General features: G+C 42.5%; 1 long non-coding RNA gene across 1 annotated transcript in view; it reads right to left on the reverse strand.

Annotated features, from left to right (window-relative positions):
- LOC148686208 (uncharacterized) overlaps positions 1-22,413 on the reverse strand; it is a 41,996-nt gene that overhangs the window by 14,623 nt on the left and 4,960 nt on the right. Inside the window, exon 2 of the long non-coding RNA XR_015948895.1 lies at positions 14,210-14,264. This is a non-coding gene — a long non-coding RNA (uncharacterized LOC148686208). The remainder of the gene's footprint in view (positions 1-14,209; positions 14,265-22,413) is intronic.

Consider the following 22,413-nt stretch of genomic DNA (forward strand, 5'->3'; position numbering starts at 1 on the left):
ATGTGCCAACTGGTTGCCAAAAGATCGCTCTTCATACCTGAGAATTCTCCTATAAATGAAGGCTTTATTTTGAGGTAGCACCACCATGGAAGACTGGTGGGGTATGAGCACAAGGTATACACACTTTAAATGGCTTTTATTCTCTACCTGAAAAAACAAATGTCTGCCTGGAATGAAATAAAAACTCTGCAAAATAATCTAAAAATTATGTAAGCTTCAATAACTCAAGTAGGTCAATGTAGTCATTAGCACACTATTTTTGAATTTGTTACATTATATGTCTGATTGCATCTCCTCTTCTGTTTTCTCTTAATGAACCTTCTACCCTGCTTTGGAATATTCATGGTACAGTACTTGCTTTGGGTGATTCAGAATTTCCGGACGAAGCCTTATGTCTTAACCCATGTAATGCTACAGTTGTAAAAGCCCTATTCATGTCACGCCTTACTGTTGTGGAGGAGAGTTGTTTCCACATAAGCCAGTTCCATGATGCCCTAATAATGTCAGAAATCACATAGGCCAGACAACTGATTTGCTAACTTCATATGCTGGTCTCCCACCCGTCCTCACATGCAAAAATCACCTGCTACTGATAAAACCAAAGAGGTTTATTCTTTAGACCTTCTGCTTTGACCTGCCTTGGAAACTGTGTAGTTGGAGGCCTTGAAAGACTTCTGAGCAATCTGAATCTGCCTGTCTGCAAGGAGGCAAATCTGCTTGCTGAATCTTTTATTGTGAATCTTTTAGCAAAAGATGTGAACCATAAATGATATCTGATATAAATCTTTGAATACCAACAGGGCTACACTTTGGTGGTTTCTGTCTTCATTACCCTACAGCTCTACATCCCCTCTGTAGCATAATCAATAAATCTAGCAGGCTTGTTTACCCTGTGTCTCCCCCCTCCCCCCAAAAAATTATGTTCTTGCATAATCTCCTGGAGTGCTCTCTGTAGTCAAAAAGGAGTGTGGCCATTGGTACTTGAAAGGGTAGAATTATAGACCCCCCCATATCAATGCCAGCGCCAAAATGCTCCAGGTTTGTGAATTTTCACAGCCTTGTCACTCTATCTATATAAAGAAACATGTAACTGTCCATTCGTTACCAATCTATGCTCTCCGAAAGTACTTGACCAATTGCTTTGAAATTTTGACACAACGTTGTATTCGAATACGGGAGTGTTTTTATATATCTAGATTACATAGATGTCTCACCTGTGACCTTCTTTTTTTTAGAAAAACCTTCTTCCAAAGTTAGTTGTACTGTATTACCATCTGCTGGATGTCAAAGCAGCACAGCTGAGGATGTCTCAGCTGCTGCCATTGGCTACAGAGTATCTGTGACATCACAATAACATGTCATTGCCTAGCATTGCCCAGCCAGGGGAACAGGCCAGGCCCTTCCCAAGATGCACATGGGATGTGCGGATGAAAGAGAGAGGGGTTGGGGTGACGGGTGCCATCACACGGGAGGAAGATAACATCACGCAGCGGGGGGACCAGAGAGAGAGGTGTCATGACGTCTGGGGTGAGGAACGGGGCTGGGGAGAGGAATGGGGGCGCTGAGTGGAGGAGGGCTGTGCTTTCGGGAAGGATGAATCGGGCGGGGCGGGGGGGGTTAACACGCTTTTTTGCGGGGAATGATTGCCACAGCAATGCATGGCCGGGAACATCACGCTGCAGGGGGACCAGAGAGAGAAGTGCTGTTACGTCTGGAGTGAGGAACAGGGGTGGTGTGAGGAACTGGGGCACTGAGTGGGGGAGGGCCGTGACTCTGGGGAGTATGAATGGGTCGGGGCGGGGGGCGGGGAATTTAACAGAACACACGTGTTTTTTGGGGGGAATGATTGCCACAACAATGTGTGGCCGGGAACAGCTAGTGAGAAATAAATAATTTAGCAGGTTACTCCATTTCCTGCATTAAATGACCCAAAGGACAGGTGGCATGGAGTCATACTGTTTTTATGTTTGTTTTTTTTAAATATATTTTTATTAATTTTCCAATTAAAACCAATTATATCACATTCATTATTTCAAATTATACACATATATATATCAATCAAACCGAATGTTATGCCAAATCATCTAGAGAATTTTTTTATTTGGGTTCCCATGCTTCAAGAAATTGGGGATTCCTCGCAACCGTCCACTGCCGTCTTTTTTCTAAAGTTCAAATCGTCCTCCAAGTTCATAATAATCCAGATCTTCCCCTTACAGTCACATAGATGTTTTCCACTTTCAACCGATTGTTTCCCAGCTGCTGAGATAAATATCAAACAAGGTTTCACAAATGTTCTTTCTCCTGTGTGGGTTAATCAGTCCAGCCTCCCCATAAATCTTCTTAGTCTGGAGCTCCCTGTTGCGTCGAAGCAGCGCCATCTTAAAAAGCTCAAATCACTTTCGTTTTCTCTCATAGCCATGAAGATTAACGATCTTTATAAGATTTACAGCTTTTCCAGGCAGAAGACCCAAACATCAAACCATAAACTCTTGGTAAATTAATGGATCTCCTTGCCCTATAGCTGAACTTAGCTTCAGGTCGCTGCTCCAATTCAAAGTGCGTCACAGCTCATAAATCCTCCGAACGCGTCCAGGACTCCTTCCGTCCGACTGGGGGGGGGCTTTTCTCATCGGCAACTCCACATCTTTAAAAAATATGCTCAGTAACAACAGTTTATAAAGTTCAACTCACACAGTCTTTTGCTTCTCTTTCACTCCAAACAAGCCAGGACATCGCGTCTGGGAAGGTACGAAGTAGCTCATATGAAGAAAAAAAAACTCAATTCCCTTATCGCTCCGTCCCCATCAATCCTTCTTCCAGATGATATACAGCCTTTGACTCCTCTCCCTCAGCAGCATAAATTTCTCAGCAGTAAACAGCGCTTCTTCCCCTCCTTCTGAAGTATGTCCATAGTTTTAAGCCTAATTATCTTCTTTAACCATGGAAATCCCCGCCATGCAGATTAGCGTCCGGGAGTCCTGGCCCTCGTAAGTGCTTTTCAGCCCAAGCTCCCCCCACTCCATAAACAGTCGGAGTGGGTCTGGGGGCATCGCGGGCCAGCGGCCCCTCTCCGTAACCCCCCGGAGAGGGTAGGGGGTTGCCATTTACTCCCCTAGCAACCGCCAAATTCCTTACGAAGGTCAGAGGGATGGAAAACAGGTCCGCCATTCCTGCCGGCGGAAACCGGAACCTTGTCATACTGTTTTTATGAGGCATTTAGTGCATGGGAAAATGTAAAGTATGGTAGATCTCATAACTGGACTGTAGCTGCATGTAAGTGTTGAATAACAATTGGTGGTAAACTAAAAAGGGGCTGACAGATGTGAATGTTTCCTCTCATAAATTGTACCCTTGTTGCTGATAATCTGAATGAAAAGTTGAAGAAAACTTGTTGTTTTTCTCTGCTCAACAGAACTTGCCTCCTCAGCTAAAGGTAGGAGCTGTTTTATTGTAAAACCAAGGGAAACTAGGTTTATTTTATTTAAAATGTATCAACTGTGTGTGTGTGTGTGTGTGTGAGAGAGAGAGAGAGAGAGAGAGAGAGAGAGAGAGAGAGAGAGAGAGAGAGAGAAATATATAATATAGAATACAGAATCTTATATATCGTAATATAGAATATATAATAAAAATTAAACCAAAAGCACAGTTGGCTTCTTGTTTTGCAATAATATGTGGCTCAATTATATGAAACCCAGGTTCCTATGCAGCTCAGCTGGGGGTAATTTGTCATCATAATACCCAATTCCATTTGTGTTCAATGGGAGTAATGATTACCTACTTTAGTGTTGTATCATAAATATTCAGTGAGATGCACTGTTCATAGCAAAAGAGCTGTCAAATGTATAAATAATACTAATAGTAATAATAATAATCAGTGACTCACAAATGAATATGGCCCCATCTACACTTTACATTTGAAGCATTATCATACCAATTTAAACTGTTGTGGCTTCTTCTCAAGAACCCTGGGGTCTGTGGTTTGTTAAGGGTGCTGAGAATCATTAGAATGGACCCCTCAATTCCCACACAGAGCTAAGAACTGAAATGGGTGGGTAGGTGGGTGTAAGGGCAATTGCCATGAAAATAATAACACATACGCTGACTTACCAAAAAGAATTTTCTAGCAGTCAAGCACTGGAAATAAGATACTAAATATTGACATCATATATTCTTATGAAGTAAGTTTAAAACTATGTGTGATAAATCAAAATCGTATATAATTACAGGTTGAATCCTCCTGCAGATATTGCCTCACACTTTTTACCCACCCATCAATTACGCAGTATCTGGGAAGACAAGTTCAGACACAAAGAGGACAAGTTCCAGAATTCCTGCACAGCTGCCTTGTGGAACAATAGCTTACAGTGCAATCCTGTTCCTACATACTCAGAAGTCAGTCCACTGAGCTCAGTGAAGACTTAGGCTGAGATCCCATATACCAGTGCGAGGGCACTTTTTTCAACTAGAGGTCTGCAAACCTTCCAGGAACTGTGTAACAGCGGTGAGCAGGACCAGAGGCAAAAGAGGATGGAGAAAGCAATGTAAACATCACAGTAGGCGGGTTTCTACACACACTTGCATACCCCTCTCCACCCTCTCCTGACCCGGATCTTGAAGCTGCCCTGGAGCAGTGGAACAGTGGTTTGCAGAGGGGCATAGTTCTGAAGGCAAATGTTGGGAAGAACTGGGAGGTGAACAGCAAGGTGAAGAAGAACTGGAAGAGAGAGAGCTAACAGACTCTCTCTCTCTCTCGCTGTAAAGTGTACATCCTATCAGTCCAAGGTCACATAGAGCATATAAGGTGGCCATACAAAAAGCACAGTGGTTGCGAGATCAGGTTGCAAGATGCGGAAGTGATGGGGGTGACTAAGGGGGAAGTGGGTGGAAACCTTAATTGGGAGCACCTTCACTCCGAGATGGACTCTTTGTTCTTTCGCTGTGATCATTAAAATGTATTTAAATGGTAAGAGAATATTTTTGCTTTGTTGTTCTTATCCACGGCCAAAGGGAGGGAGGAAGCCACTTTCCCGAAGCCTGGCAGCAGGGAGACCTAAGAACAAGATGGAGAGACCTAGAGGGGCCCCTAGGCCTGAGGTTCTCCATCCCTGCTATACAATTTTACGGTAACTGGAAGTAAGCCCTAGTTAATTCTGTAGGATGTGCTTCTGCATAGAATGCATAGGACTACACTTTTGTTACAGACCTTGCCAAGCCATGCACGGGATTGTAGGAGTCTTGGCCCTCAACCAGGGTCTGTGCTCCTCTGGAGAATTGGAGACATGACAGAGGCTGTTGTAGCTTTAAGGAATATGATTTATTCACATAATTACGCCTGGATTTAGATGGAGAGAGCCCAGATCTTACAGCATGGTCATCTGCCCTTTTCTCAGCTATTCCAAGGTAAAGGTAAAGGGACCCCTGACCATTAGGTCCAGTAGCGGACGACTCTGAGGTTGTGGTGCTCATCTCGCTTTATTGGCAGAGGGAGCCGGCGTACAGCTTATGGGTCATGTGGCCAGCATGACTAAGTCGCTTCTGGCGAACCAGAGCAGTGCACAGAAACACTGTTTACCTTCCCGCCGGAGCGGTACCTATTTATCCACTTGCACTTTGACGTGCTTTCAAACTGCTAGGTTGGCAGGAGCTGGGATCAAGCAACGGGAGCTCACCCCGTCGCGGGAATTCGAACCGCCAACCTTCTGATCAAGCCCTAGGCTCTGTGGTTTAACCCACAGCGCCACCCGCGTCAGCTATTCCAAGCATCCTGCCAAAGGCCCCAAACTCTTCCTGTGACATCACACCCAGTTACCTTGACAACCTTCCGAATACCCTGTCTCTGTTCACACCTCAGGGTAGCGGGGAAGGACAGTTCTCTTGCATTGCCAATGGCCCTTAGGCTAGCCTAGGAATTCCTCTGTAGGTTGTATTTTTCCTTCATATACCAAATAATCAAAATCCTACCACTTACTAATTTTTAGGGTCAAGTTTTGTTTTGTTTTTTTACTGCCTAGGGGTACGATGCTGTTAATGAAATCTTGTTCTATTTACAGTATAGTACTGAAATGTTTTTGTATGTTGCTATGTTTATTTCAGCAAAAATTACAAATGGGTAAAAGATGTGTGATTAGGAGCAAAGGTTCCATAATAAAAAAGGTGAGTTCGAGATCATACTTTATGCTCTGAAAGGCCAACAATCCAACTCATTGGATTTTAGCACCTCAGCCCAGGACTAATTGCAGCCATCAGCAACCATTAACAGCCATCTCCAGGTTTACCACTCCCATCAGCCCACCACCCATTCCCACCCACCCCCACCACCCTCTGTATATATATAGGGTCTGACACTTCTGTTTCTAGTGTATCTGAAGAAGTGTGCATGCACACGAAAGCTCATACCAAAATATAAACTTAGTTGGTCTTTAAGGTGCTACTGAAGGAATTTTTTTATTTTGCTTCGACTCAGACCAACACGGCTACCTACCTGTAATCCAACTCATGTGTGACTTGTCTTGCTTAGTGCAGAAATGCTGGCTTCTCTTAGGAGTCAAAGCCATCCTGAGGTACAATTTTTTGAGGTTTCACCTTTCTGGTTAATGTACAGATTATCTGAACTATTCTGGTGTACATTTCATGTGTACCACTTGAAACCCAGTTTGCAGCCTTTCTAGGTGAGCTTGTTATCTTTGGGGGATTTTTTTTAAAAAAAAGAATGAGACAGAAAATATATAAATTGTCTTCTTAATGAGAGGCCCTCGGTAGTCTTTTATATGAATGGTTCTCTACCTGTCTAATTGCTGTTACCAGTACCTTGAAAGCAATTTACACAAAGGCCTCGTAATGTCACTTGTCTTGGATAGGCAGCAAAATGTTTATAAGTTTAGATCAAACTTATAGATCATAGTTCAAAATTTATATCACTTTTAGTATTTAACAGTCTTACTGAATACAGTGGTGCCTCACTAGACGAACGCCCTGTAAGACGAATTTTTCGCTTAACAAAAGGATTTTTCGAGCGGAAGTTGCCTCGCTAGACAATTTCATTTTATGAAAAATTCGTCTAGCGAATCGCGGTTTCCCATAGGAATGCATTGAAATTCAATTAATGTGTTCCTATGGGCAAAAATAAATAAAAATAAAATTCAATGCATTCCTATGGGATTTGCTAGACGAATTTTTCGTTATAAGAATTGACCCGTGGAACGAATTAAATTCGTCTAGCGAGGCACCACTGTACATGCAAAATGCTATTTTTGTCTTTTTTCTGACACTGGAATGAAGAAGTGCTGAATAACAGTGTTTTATGTATCATCTTGTGTGCCATTACAGAGGCCCTACCTGAATTGCACTGATACAACAGACTGCCTAGAAATGTTTTAGAATAGACAGCTTTCTTGGAAATTTAATGGCAGGAGCAAAAAACTGGCTGCAGGGTGTATTTCTGTCAACGAAACAAAGACAAACCCTGATTATCAGGCTGCCAGGTTGAAATCCTACACAGTTACACGTGCAGAAGTCTTGTAAGTTTACACAACGTAAGTAAAGTTATCATTGCTAAAGAGATCTTAAGGACTTGTCAGGCAAAATGATGCAATTCTTTGGTGGGGTGATCTGTATCATTAGCTTTATTTTAATATTAATTGTTGGGAGAGTGATTAAATGCAACTCTTAACAGTTAACCCTTACTGTAACTAAGAGGCTGTAACTAGATTAGTTGGAATACCTGCCTCAGTTAGTTTAGAAGTTATTGTTTATATTTTGGAGGGGTGTGTGTGGAACCAACACCACCAAAAAACCCTCCCCCAACTTTTGCATGAAAGTGTGTTAAACTGCATCTAGTAGTGTAATGGAATGGTATAAATGGTATAATGCCATTATCAACACAAGTAGCTAAAAGAATCCTGTTTTCCCATTGGAACATTTACTGACCTAGTTCTGCTGTGTTCTCTTGAGCAAACTGATGGAAAAATTGTGCAGTGTCAGTAACATGGCGATAGTTTTTTTAAAAAAACCAAACCCGTACTGATTACATCTAAGCCGAGCAAAAATAGATGCAATTCAGAGGTGATAAAAAAAGAAGAAGCTTGGAGGTATGGGGAAACTTTCCCAGGAAGAAAAACTGTTAAGAAAGACAGTGGCTGTGCAATTAAAGAATGGTACTTCCACTTTTCTTCTTCTGATATTTCCCCCTTTTAAAATATATGTCTTTCTACAATTTCAGACTGGGTGTCTTCACTTACCCAGGACTGGTCTACTGTGCTATCCCCTCCCTTTTCTGCACCTGCAGCTTCCTTGTGCTTCATATGCAGATTAGGCAAGCATAAAGGGAGAACTGGTGTTAATGATTTGTATATATTTAATGGATATTGAAAGTGATGGTTTTGTGGATGCAACATCAAAATGCAGGGAAGGACCTGGGAGTTTTTTTAATTGCTTCTGCTTCTCAAGGAAAGAGAAGTGACCATAACATAGGAAGGGTCGAAACAAAAAAATAAAAAAAAATCATTCCAGTAGCACCTTAGAGACCAACTAAGTTTGTCATAGGTATGAGCTTTCGTGTGCATGCACACTTCTGTGTGTATGTTTATAAGGGTATGTGTTTATATATTATACTAGCTGGCCCAGCCATGCATTGCTGTGGGTTTTTGTGTTAAATTGACCTTTTTCTGTTAAATGGACCTTCAGAGTCTCTCTTTAGAGTCCCCTCACCTGCCCTGTCCCAACCCTGACCCCCCTCCTGTAAGTTTCAAAAATAAGACTCCCCCACCCACGCGTGTTCCTGAAAATGTCCCCACCCCCCACTGCTTTGGCTGACTCAGGGTCCTACCTACCCCCCACATGGCTATGTGTTTTTCCCCTCCCTTTGTTGTGCCTCATCCCTGTGAGCCCCCTCCCCCGTTGTTGTGCCTCATCCCTGTGATTCCCCCACCCTGTGAAAGGCCCATATTCTGTTTGTTTTTGCCTGTGGCCTACTGGGCAATGTTGCGGCCTACTCAGTTTTCCCTGTCCCAACCCACCCCCCACTGCTTTGGCTGACTCAGGGTTCTTCCTCTCCCCTCCCCATGGCTATGTGTTTCACCTCCCTCCCTTTGTTGTGCCTCATCCCTGTGAACCCCCCATTGTGAAAGACCCATATTCTGTTTTTGCCTGTGGCCTACTGGACAATGGTGAGGCCTACTCATTTTTCCCTGCTGGGCAATGCTGCGGCCTACTCAGTTTTCCCTGTCCCAACCCACCCCCCACTGCTTTGGCTGACTCAGGGTTCTTCCTCTCCCCTCCCCATGGCTATGTGTTTCACCTCCCTCCCTTTGTTGTGCCTCATCCCTGTGAACCCCCCATTGTGAAAGACCCATATTCTGTTTTTGCCTGTGGCCTACTGGACAATGGTGAGGCCTACTCATTTTTCCCTGCTGGGCAATGCTGCGGCCTACTCAGTTTTCCCTGTCCCAACCCACCCCCCACTGCTTTGGCTGACTCAGGGTCCCCCCCATAGTTAAGTGTTTCCCCCCTCCCTTTGTTGTGCCTCATCCCTGTGCCCCCCCAGTTGTGAAAGGGCCTATTCTGTTTGTTTTTCCATGCTTGGCAATGCTGCGGCCTATTGAAAAAGCTGGGCCTTGTTGCTGCAAAAGGACTGTTTTCAGTTGGTTGCTGTGGAATTTTGTGGTGTCATCTGGCAGCGCAGCTTTGGAGGCGGCAGGGTGCGATCTGCCTTTCTATTGGATGCTGCTGGTGTTTTCAGAGCTTCTGGTGGTGACGTCTAATTTGGGCGCCACTTGTTTGTGATTAATCATTATTTTAGATGTGAAAAGTGTGGTTTTTTGGAAATTTTCAATGCCAGATCCCTCCCTGATGGGCATGGAATGTTGTGGCCAAATTTGTTACATTATGGTTCAGCAGTTACGGAGAACGGCTGTGACCTCCACACAATTCCTACATTTATAGATAATGCAAGGTGTCCCACATGATAACTATTTTCCAGATGTTTTGAACTATAACTCCGATCATCCATGGTTGGGACAGATGGGAATTGTAGTCCCAAACCTTTAGAATGATGTGACACTGGCTAGCCCTGCTTTACAGCTAAAGATGTTTTGTGTCAGTTTTTTGTGCCACCGATCCTAGGGTGTCATTGTTTTGGAGCAGCAAATACCGCTGTCAGAAGCTCACATCAAGACCATGAAAAGCAAGCCAAGTATTTATTCAGAATCTCCCCAAAGCATCCTTCACAAAACATGGAAACTAGGCCTCAGAGAGTCCATGAGTTGTGGACCATGGCCACTTCTTGACAGGCTTTACCTTCTCAGCATTCCCACTAGCCCTCTGGCATGTCTGTCACAACCTCATTTACAGCAAATTCCCTTGACTGAAATCTCAAAGAGTCACATCCAGTTTTTGTATAACTCTACTGGTTTTTCTTTTTCTTTTTTAAAGTTTGTATTGCAAGGAAAATTATACTTCTTTTTCTGCAAGTAGGTTTTTTTTGGGGGGGGGTAACTTTGTTTATGGCAGCAGCCTGATTTGGGTTCCGGTTTCCGCCGGCAGGAATGGCGGACCTGTTTTCCATCCCTCTGACCTTCGTAAGGAATTTGGCGGTTGCTAGGGGAGTAAATGGCAGCCCCCTACCCTCTCCGGGGGTTACGGAGAGGGGCCGCTGGCCCGCGATGCCCCCAGACCCACTCCGACTGTTTATGGAGTGGGGGGAGCTTGGGCTGAAAAGCACTTACGAGGGCCAGGACTCCCGGACGCTAATCTGCATGGCGGGGATTTCCATGGTTAAAGAAGATAATTAGGCTTAAATCTATGGACATACTTCAGAAGGAGGGGAAGAAGCGCTGTTTACTGCTGAGAAATTTATGCTGCTGAGGGAGAGGAGTCAAAGGCTGTATATCATCTGGAAGAAGGATTGATGGGGACGGAGCGATAAGGGAATTGAGTTTTTTTTTATTTTTCTTCATATGAGTTACTTCGTACCTTCCCAGACGCGATGTCCTGGCTTGTTTGGAGTGAAAGAGAAGCAAAAGACTGTGTGAGTTGAACTTTATAAACTGTTGTTACTGAGCATATTTTTTAAAGATGTGGAGTTGCCGATGAGAAAAGCCCCCCCCCCCTAGTCGGACGGAAGGAGTCCTGGACGCGTTCGGAGGATTTATGAGCTGTGACGCACTTTGAATTGGAGCAGCGACCTGAAGCTAAGTTCAGCTATAGGGCAAGGAGATCCATTAATTTACCAAGAGTTTATGGTTTGATGTTTGGGTCTTCTGCCTGGAAAAGCTGTAAATTTTATAAAAATCGTTAATGAGAGAAAACGAAAGTGATTTGAGCTTTTTAAGATGGCGCTGCTTCGACGCAACAGGGAGCTCCAGACTAAGAAGATTTATGGGGAGGCTGGACTGATTAACCCACACAGGAGAAAGAACATTTGTGAAACCTTGTTTGATATTTATCTCAGCAGCTGGGAAACAATCGGTTGAAAGTGGAAAACATCTATGTGACTGTAAGGGGAAGATCTGGATTATTATGAACTTGGAGGACGATTTGAACTTTAGAAAAAAGACGGCAGTGGACGGTTGCGAGGAATCCCCAATTTCTTGAAGCATGGGAACCCAAATAAAAAATTCTCTAGACGATTTGGCATAACATTCGGTTTGATTGATATATATATGTGTATAATTTGAAATAATGAATGTGATATAATTGGTTTTAATTGGAAAATTAATAAAAAATATATTTAAAAAAAAATATGGCAGCAGCCTGATTTGAGAGAAGTTATCAAGTTTGGAGAAACTTGCTGTCACATTATTTTTGGAATAAGGAGAAGATTCTAGATAGGTAATTATGTTTGCCTAGAAATAGCAGAAATTTCAGGAATTGATGTTTTTGCTGGCCCTGTTCATACACACTATACTCTATGGAGTAAAATACTGGAACTGAGAATTGCATGAACTTCTGAGAATGCACTAAGAGTACCAGCAGAAATCAATTTCACTACAAACCATTCTTAGAAGTAGGGAGTTTGGATTTAACTGATACAAAACATTACCAATGAGATTTTACTATTCATCTGGGGAAATTATTTAGCACATAATAATCTCTAGATAGCCATAGATAAAGATATAAAACAATGTTTTATTCTTCCCGCTACATGTGAAAAATACTATAATATACGTTTCAACCAAATCATAGGGGTTTTTTTTTAAATAAAAAAGTTACTATATAGATTTGTGTATATGCAATATCTTTCCAGCTGAACGAAAATTGCACTCTTAACTTTCAATATCCCCATGTAACTGAGAGTGTGCTCCTTTACACAAACTATGCTGAGAGGCAGAACAGCCACTGTTTCCTACACCAACTCAGCCTAGAAGGGGAGGGTAAAGCACACTATTGGAACATCCAAAGACTATATTAAAAGAGCAGGCATGCAGCAGGGTATGGAAATACTTCCAAAGCCCAGAAATCAGGGGCTGCAACAGAAATGGTCATTGGGGGAGGGGGGCATTGCTCCTTCCTTTCACGATTCCTAACAGAGAGAACACAAACCTACTTGCTACACTCCTATGCAAAACATATTCACAACCAAGAGATTAAAAGTATCCTTAGTAATTGTAAAACCCCAACTAAGATCTACAACCATTCAATTACAAGCAAAACTACCGTCTTTCCCCTATTTTAAGACGTAGTCATTATATAAGCCATAGCAGGATTTCTAAGCAATTGCGCGATACAAGCCATACCCCGAAAATAAGACATACTGATAGACCCTTCACCCAGTAGCAATAACCCCCTGTGTAAGCTGTACTTGGTGAAGAGGAGAAAAGTGGGGTGGGGAGGAGATGAAGGCACGAGGAAGAAAAGAGGGGCGATTGAAGCCGTTGCCTCGTGAATGCAGAGGCTGTTTCCCTTTAAGGAAGAGATCTACGTGTGAGCGCCTCTCTGTCTCTCCACCTCCCCCCCCCGCGTCTCTCTCTCTCTCTCTCTCTCTCACACACACACACAGAGCCCACCTCTCGCTTCCCCCCACCTTTCCCTTCCATTCTATGCGCCCACCCATGAGTTGCCTGTTGATTTCCTCTTGACGGGAGAGGAGCTTTTGAAGCCGCTGCCTCGCGAATGCAAAGGCTGTTTTCCCTTTAAGGGAGATCTCCGTGTGCGCGTCTCTCTCTCTCTCTCACTCTCTCTCTCTCTCTCTCTCTCACACACACACACAGAGAGAGAGAGAGAACCCACCTCTCGCTTCCCTCCACCTTTCCCTTCCATTCTATGCGCCCACCCTTGAGTTGCCTGTTGATTTCCTCTTGACGGCAGTCTCCTGTGTCTGATTGTTGTCTCCTTGCTTTTACCGAATGGAATAAAGCAGCCTTCCTTTCTACCTTATGCTTGCTTGTCTGTGGAGCTGCCCCTTTAAGGATTTGTAAGTAGTCTGGATCGCAGTCCTTGCCTTGGGGACTTTTTTTTTAAATCAAGGACTTTTTCCGTCTTGCTGTTTGCGAGCACAAAAGTTAAACTGCCGGTCCTAGCTTCCTTTACCCACAAAAATTTAACTCACCTCGCTAGCTCAATTGCTTCTTAATTGCTACCATTTACCAAGTCAGAAATCTTAATTGCTGTTTAGCTGGCTTCTTTGTTCTCAGCAGGTACCTTCTTTGCTATCAGTGATAGCACTACAAAGTGTTACATTGTCATAGCTGCCAAGTTTTCCCTTTTCTCCCGAGGAAGCCTATTCAGCATAAGGGAAAATCCCTTTTAAAAAGGGATAACTTGGCAGCTATGTACATTGTTGGAACTTCAGACTGTTGGAACTTAAGTCTTGGGCAGCTGGCTAGTAGAGATCCTTATTTGCTTTTACGTATAGGCTACTGCTAGGACTGTATCACACAGATAGATTCCATTATACTGGTTTAGATTTAAGAAGCTCCAGTGTAGCAAATTGCTATTAAGTGAGTCCCCACATCAGAGGAGAGAGAGAGCAGCCCTTTGCGAACATCCCAGGGCTGGGGATAGAGGGCTGGGCCAGGGACGCACACACCTCCCGTCCCTCACTCATAATAAATACCAGTAAGACATCCCACCAAAAATAAGCCACCCTGTGGTTTTTTGAGAAAAAAAGTAATAAGACGGTGTCTTAAAAAAGGGGAAACACGGTAGTAAGCAAATATGGCATCACATTGTAGAGATGAAATACATGCTTAAAGAATAACCAGACAAATTTTACCTTGATGAAACTGATATTCTGCTGATGAGTTATACTGACACGGATACTCTGGAACCTAAAACAAATAAAATGCAAGAAAGATATCATTAGGTGCAAGGCACAGAGGAGATTCGGATTTAACCACCCGCTATGGCTTTAGGGCAAAGGATACATCAAACTCTGAGCAACAAGTTACAAGGCAATGTTTTACAGTATACTATACAGTATTATTTCAAGCAGATGATTTACATTCAACTTTTGAGAGCAAAATCAATGTTCTTTTTTTAAAAAAAATATTTTCCTCAGTCTATTTTTAAGATAAATAACACAACTGCATTAAGCAGTAGGAAGGAAGCCTTGTAAAATATTGATATTCTTTTTCAGCTAATGAAGTATAATATTTCTGAAACTAGATTTCAGTGTGAAAAAAAATGTAAATAGATGGTGTTATAAAAAGCTCAATAAAGGTCCAATTAAACGTGAAATCAATTAGTAACAAATGTTTCAGCTTGAAGAAAACAAATAATTGAGTTCACATCATACCTGGAAACTAGGTTGGTTTCCGCTAGTATCGGAACTAAACCTGCAATTCTATCCATATCTACACAGAAGTAAATCCTCCTGAATTTTGTGGGTCTTTCTTCCAGGTAGCTGGGGTTAGGAGTACAGCCTAACTGTCCAATCCTACAATCCACTGTACTAGCTAGTTAGGACTGGGACAAATTGCTGCTCCACCAATACAGTGGTACCTTGGTTCTTGAATGGCTTAATTGATGAACAAATCGGCTCCCAAACGCTGAAAACCCAGTAGTAAGTGTTCTGGTTTTGGAACGTTTTTCGGAAGCCAAACATCCAATGCGGCTTCTGCTTGAGTGCAGAGAGTTCCTGCAGCCAATCGGAAGCTGCGCCTTGGTTTTCAAACAAATAATACTCTGTTTATTATTTTGCTACTTTTGAAGCTTTTCAGGACCATTGCCTACTGCAGTTGTAAAATTCCAATAGTGCTGGCAACTTGTTCAACACTGCGGAATTGCATATCCTCACCTGCGTATAGTTTTTATACAAGATTGATGTTAACTGTATAAAACAAAGGGTAGGAACTGTGTACTGAAATGTACCAAAGTGGCAGAAAGGATATAGACACAAACAGTAGTGGCACAGCCGCCCAGTTCAAACCATGAACCTCACTGAGTCACCATCTTGATCTAAATTCCCTCACACGGCTGGTGTGATACTTACCTGTGCCATTTTACACCTGCCTGCTCAGAAGCAAACCCCATTTGCTCCCAGGTAAACGTGTATAGAATCACAGTCTAAATCAGTGCTCTGAGGTTTGTGGAGGCAAGGTGGCGCACAGCTAAAATAAATACATGCATGTTGCATCTAATTGATATGCTAGCCTGACTTCTAGGTGTGCTAAATAGATTTGGAAGGAATTAGGCTGAGCAGGTAAGATGTTTTTCATCTGAAAAAGTAATCTGTGAAAATAAGGAGGAATTATGTGGCCAACCTCATGTTCTCCAAGTGTGCTCTAGTTACGGAAAAAAGTTGTTTTATCATTGAAGCTTACTGATGCCACCACCATGGTTTCAGCGTTTTGATGGAATAGATTCAGCAGCCTTAGTACATGTTTTTGCGGCAACCATTAGAATATCTTAAATCTGTTCTGGTTGATGCAGATAATGTGGAATTTATTGGATTACATCACAAAGTCTGTGTACATTTCTTCTTACAGAAGTGTAAGATTCTCTGCCTCTCGGTGAAAGGCAGGGATACTTTTTAAAAGTAAATATATATTACAAACATCATTCTTAAATAAATAAATAAATTTGAGGCAGTTATTTCAGAGAAGACCACTTTTAGCATTCTTTATAATAATAAAAAGGTGGCCTGTATACAGAATGTGCGTAATTTGGGAATAATTTTGGGGAGTGGATGGCAGGACACACTGATTCTCTACATCTGAAGCAGAAACTCTAGTGGCACCAATTTTGACTAATCCAATATGGTAACAAAAACTGAGACACATAAGCACACTTGGGAGAAATGTACAAGAAGTCCACTTGCAGAAATATGGTAGTTATGTTCCTTCATTTTGTGGGATCTCAACCAAAGTGCTGTAGTGTTTTCCTAATTCCCTTAACAGGAAAGCTTCAACGATACAGCCAGCCTGGAGCAGGGGCCTTTTTAGATTGGAAGTCTGTGAGCTCTTATCGCCAATACAGTGGTACCTTTGGTTACAAACTTAATTCGTTCCGGAGGTCCGTTCTTAACCTGAAACCGTTCTTAACCTGAGGTACCACTTTAGCTAATGGGGCCTCCCGCTGCCACCGCACTGCCGCTGCACAATTTCTGTTCTCATCCTGGGGCAAAGTTCTTAACCCGAGGTAGTACTTCCGGGTTAGCGGAGTCTGTAACCCGAAGCGTTTGTAACCCGAGGTACCACTGTATCTGTAAATCATGGTAAGAGCCATTTTCAGCTGAAGACATGGACAGCAATGCTATAAATCAGGGGTGGCTAACCTGTGGATCTCCCAATATTGTTAAGTCTCCTAAGATATTCTATTAATGATAAAAAAGAAACTTTGAACAGAGGAGTCAGTATGAAATTCGTGTGTCTTGCTTGCTTTATGCCCAGAAGGTCATTCGACTCTGGCTCTGATGGTCTGCCAAGGATAGTTAACTCCTGACAAGCAATGCTCTGCATGACCGTTAGCAGGAATTCCAAGCTGATTTTCAAATTAGGTCAGGAAGTGTTTTCTTTTCGTAACGAATGTGGCCTTTTCTCACATATTTGCTTTTTGAAAGGGGTGTGCACAACTAGTTAAACTGGTCTTTGGATCTAGGCCCATTATCATATAGATTATTCAAAATCCTACAGCACCCTATCTATAGAATTTGTATAAAGACTAAAGACTAAAAAAAAAAAGTAACATAAAATGGAACAGCAGGAATCCAAATGTGGTATCCCAAGGCACAAAACGCCCCATATCTACTGGTCATTTTCTAAAAGGAAATGAAGAATGGAGATCCTGTGTGCTTTTACCGAGAGACAAATCACACCAAATTCAAAGAGACTCACTCCTAAGTTTGTTTGAGATCACAGCCTAAGAACAACTCAAGCCACTTCTTGTTAATAATTAGTCAACTATCAAAAGAAGATTATCCTGACAGATTAAGATGAACATCTTAAATGCCTCTGGTATGTGTGGGGGAAACGCTGCAACCCATTTCTTGAACACATTACTGGTGTATAAGCATAGCTTCCTATGCAAGAGAGCCTATGCTAATCCATAGAGGGTCCTGGTTCAATCTCCAAGGCTGTAATCCTATGCCCACGTATTTAGGATAAAGCCCCTTTGAACAGAGTAAAACTTGCTTTTTCAATAAATATGCATAGGATTGAACTATGAACAAGCCTGCCCAACAGGACACCCTCGAGCTCATTGGAACTCCCACAGAGGAAGTGTAAATACCTGTTGTCTGTGGTCCTTTCCAACTTCTGTCGCAACATCAAAACGTGTTTGTATTGCTCCCCTTCTACCCCAGCTAAATGCAGAGGTGTGCTGTACAGTAAGCTCTGGTTGTTCCAGACAGACAGCCATATTGCATGCCTCACCTGTGTCACTGTATGGATTGCTGGAAGAGGAAAGTTGCTTGTACACTGCTGCCACAGAACTCAGCAAGGGGCAGGGGGAAGCTCAGAGGCGTAGCAAGCCCAGGTGGTACCCAGTGCGGAACTTTTTTCACACACACACACACACACACACACACACACGGCTGTGGCTCTGGTGAAAAGTCAAAAACATTAATTGCAAAAAAAACAACTAGAGCTTACAGAACAAAACCGACTTCAGATATGAAATCAGCATTGAAAGAACATATAAGAACAGTTGAAAAATCTCATGCAACAGGAAAAAAAAGTTCCCAGGGGGGGCGCCGAGTGTCACACCCCCTCCAGGGTGGCACCTGGGGCGACCCGCTCCCATCACCCTCCCTTGCTATGCCACTGGGGAAGCTAAGTATTGGAAGGGGAGAAGCAGAGGCCAAGGGGAGAAAAGCAGGGACTGAATTGTAAGTGTGAAGAGACCCATAGCAAGAGGAAGAAAATGGGACAAGCAGAGATGAGTGTACAAACTGTGAGAAGGGAGTGCTAGACGTACACAGATAAAAAAGGGAGCAACATGGCTTGCAGAGAGACTTGTCAAGTACGGAAAAAGAAAACTGGGTGTTAACAGATACGGGGCTGCAGAGAGACATAGTTATAGAGTGGAACAAAATAGGAGAGGGTTAACAGAGAGATGCAAGCTTAGGGACACCTGTAGCAGAAAGGAGGGCAAAGGGAATGAGTTAAAGAAAACACTGAGTAGTTATTGTAATAAAAACTATTGTCCAAGGCAATAAAAAAATGAAAATAGGCCCTTGGTGTGACTTTAAGGATATAAGAAGAGTCCTTTTGGAACAGACCCAAAGGCCCACCTAATCCAGCATCCTATTCTCAGAGTGGCCAACCAGGTGCCCACAGGGAGTCCACCTGCAGAACCTGACTGCAAAAGCACACTCCTCACCTAGGATTCCCAGCAACTGGCATTTAGTAGGTATACTCTGAAACCATTATGACAATAACCGTTGGTAACCTTAGGCTCCATGAATTTGTCTAGCTACCGTTTAGAGCCATCCAAGTTGGTGGCTATCATTACACCTTGCGAAGGCTATCAATGCACCATGTGAAGTGTGGGTTGCCATATGTCCTCTTTTCCCAGGGGATGTCCTCTTTATTGTGGGTATGTAAAATGAGAGATGTCATAGCGATCCATAGTTAAAAGACGACAAATATGCTGGAACACAACAAGAGCCCTGCTTCATCAGAACAAAGGCCTGTCTAGTTCAGCGGCCAACCAGATGCCTATGGGAAGCCCACAGAAACAAAACAGAGAGCAGCAGCACTCTCCAGTGTGGTGCCAGTGTGGTGTAGTGGTTAAGAGCGGTAGACTCGTAATCTGGGTTCGCGTCTCTGCTCCTCCACATGCAGCTGCTGGGTGACCTTGGGCTAGTCACACTTTTCTGAAGTCTCTCAGCCCCACCCACCTCATAGGGTGTCTGTGGGTGGGGGAGGAGGGGAAAGGAGATTGATAGCCGCTTTGAGATTCCTTCGGGTAGTGATAAAGCTGGATATCAAATCCAAACTCTTCTTCTTCTTCTCCTCACCTGTGATTCTCAGCAACCAGCATTCAGAGGCATATTGCCTCCAGCAGTGGAGGAAGAACATAGCCATTGTGAAATAAAAAAATTCCTTCAGTAGCACCTTAAAGACCAACTAAGTTTATATTTTGGTATGAGCTTTCGTGTGCATGCACACTTCTTCAGATACACTAGAAACAGAAGTGTCAGACCCTATATATATACAGAGGGTGGTGGGGGTGGGTGGGAATGGGAGATAGCCATTGTGGTTAGTAGCCACTGATATCCTCCATGAATATGTCTAATCTTCTTTTAAAGCCATTCAAATTGGTAGCCATTACTACTACTTGTTGGAGTGGATTTCAGAGTTTAACTTGGTACTGTGTCAAGAAGTACTTCCTTTTGACTGTCATGAATTTTCCAACATTCAGTTTTGTTAGATATTCTCATGTTCTAGTATTATAAGGGATGAAAACTTTTCTTCTTTCACACAACTTTTAATATTATATCATGTCTCACCTTTACTCATGGTTCTTAAAAGCTGCAAATATTGTAACTATTCCTCATAAAGGAGTTGCTCTAGCCTTTTGACCATTTTGGTGTTCTGAACCTTTTCCATTTCTACAAGATCTTTTCTGAGGTGGCATGCACACATTATAGCCTATTCTAGTCCCAATTAATAGCCATTTCAATGCAAAATTAAGTACAGTACACTTATGTTCGTTGAAATAAAGGTGCTTGGATTTGCCTAACTGCATAAAATGCAGCTGTAAACTGTCTGAATGGAAAGGCACGTTGTATTTACTAATGTGGTTTCATTCAAGTCAGTAAAGTAGATTTATAGTGCAATCCATTGACTTACTTCCAGGTAAACCATGTAATTGGCTGCAGCCATAGTCTGAAATCCTGAATAAACTTACTGGGGAGTAAGCCCCATTGAACACAGCACAATTTACACTCAAGAGAGCAGGACTGCACTGTTGGATTTTAATTCCTGGGTTGTCCTGTCCCTTTCCCAAAACTGACAAATAATGTGCAACTTAACTGGCACACCACCTGAATGACCCATTTTAAAAGAAACTCCGATAGGTCTTTAAATAAACTAGCATAGATTTAAATTATGCCTGAATTGTCTCACCTAGAGTAAGTCAGTACACCATCTCCCCTGGAACGAAAATAAAAGCAAGGAGGCAAGGCAGATTTTATTGTAGCATGGGAGAAAGTAGTTCGCACAATAATTTGACCTACTTCACATTCTCTTCATCAGCTGTTCTTTGTATTGCAATACTGGAGGCTAGAACACATACTACCCATTTCCCTTCCACTATCCTAATTTCGTTTTAATGCTAAATGCAGAAAGTGCTCTGCCATGATAGAATCATGAAAGACAGATGAGAAATGACTCTTGTGGTGAAAAGGCATTGTAGATTTTTTAGCTGCATGATTCCCAACAGTGAAGTCTGAAAAATTTAAGCGCAGAAAAATGGAACAACTACAACTGACATCAAAGCTCCCACACAAAATTCACTTTCTTGTTTAGATTTTTTTTTTAAAAAAACGTTGATTATAGAATGATTATCCAAAATTTTGATATTTTGTCTAATAGTTCTGATGTTGTAATAGGGAGGAGAAGAGCTATCCAGTAGATTTAAGTGGTATTAACCACGACCAAGCTGAATGAAATCTGCTTCTAATAATTCACATTTTCATTTTTTGACAACTTTATCATTATTTATTGTATTTAATTTATACACAAACATGTCTCAAAGCAACTTACAGTACTGTGAAATAAAAAAAATTCAATTCAAATCAAATATAAAAATAGAAATAAGTTAATACGTAAAGTTCTCATCCAAAAATATATATAAGTGGAACAAATCCTACCCTCCAGTTGAAAGGATAAACACACACTCACAAAAGGCCACAGACATAATTCATAACCCTCCCTATTAAGTAACAAAATGTTTATCTATAACCAGGGAGCCACCACTGAAAAGATCTAGTCTTGCGTCTTCACACTCCACACCTTCCTTGAAGAGGGCATATGGGGAAGGGTCTTAGATGATTAACACTGACTGGGTTGGTTCATGTGGGGAGAGGTGATCGTTGAGGTTCTGGGATCCTGAGTTGCATGAGGCTTTACAGGTTAAAACCAGCATTAGAATTGAGCCCAGAAACTAACTGCTAGCCAGCGTTGCTCTGCCATGAATGTTAATATAAAGCTCAGGTCCTGGACGCTGAATTGCACAGCAGGTTGTGTCTGGATGCTGAATTGCACAGCAGCTGCGGTTTCCAAACCATTTTCAAAGGCAGCCCCACATTGATAACCTTCAGGATAGATTAATGCAAAGTGTAGGCAACAGAAATTATCATATCCTTGCCCAGATAGGGGTGCAGCTGCGCTACTGGCTGGAGCCGCTGGAAGGCATGCCATGCCACCGAGGCCATTTTTGCCTTAAATGACAATAATGGATCCACAAGTATCCCCAAGATGTGCTACTTCAGATGCATTGTAACCTCATCTAGAGCAGCCAAACCCCATTCATCTAGTCCAAGGAACCATTCACTAACAGCCCTTTAGTCTTATATGAATTAAGCTTCAGTTTAAACTGCTCATCATGCATTACTACTGAGCCATTATTACAGCTGCACCTGCAAATACAAGTGCTTCGTTATCACATGACGGACAATGTGCTTCAAAGCTCCATGCGACCACACTCAGTAGTTTTATACAGATGCTGAACAGTATCTACCTTATCAACATGGTGGATAAAACTGAACTCTGTGACACCCCACACTGAAGGCTCCATAAGACTAAACGCCCCTCTACCACCAAACACCATCATCTGAAGAAGCCATCCAAGTAGGACTGGGACCACTACAAAGTGGTACTGCCCATTCCTAACCCAGACGGTCACTGCATTGAAGTTAACCTGAAAGCCACCACTACATTGAAGTTTCTAATAGTAAATACTGTTAGAATTTGATATCAGAAGCAGGCTGTGCTGTATTCAGATACAGTAACAGTAACTACTTTGCTCCTC

The sequence above is a fragment of the Zootoca vivipara genome, chromosome 3 (assembly GCF_965207765.1).
Source record: "Zootoca vivipara chromosome 3, rZooViv2.hap1.1, whole genome shotgun sequence".
In the NCBI taxonomy this organism is placed as follows: Eukaryota; Metazoa; Chordata; class Lepidosauria; order Squamata; family Lacertidae; genus Zootoca; species Zootoca vivipara.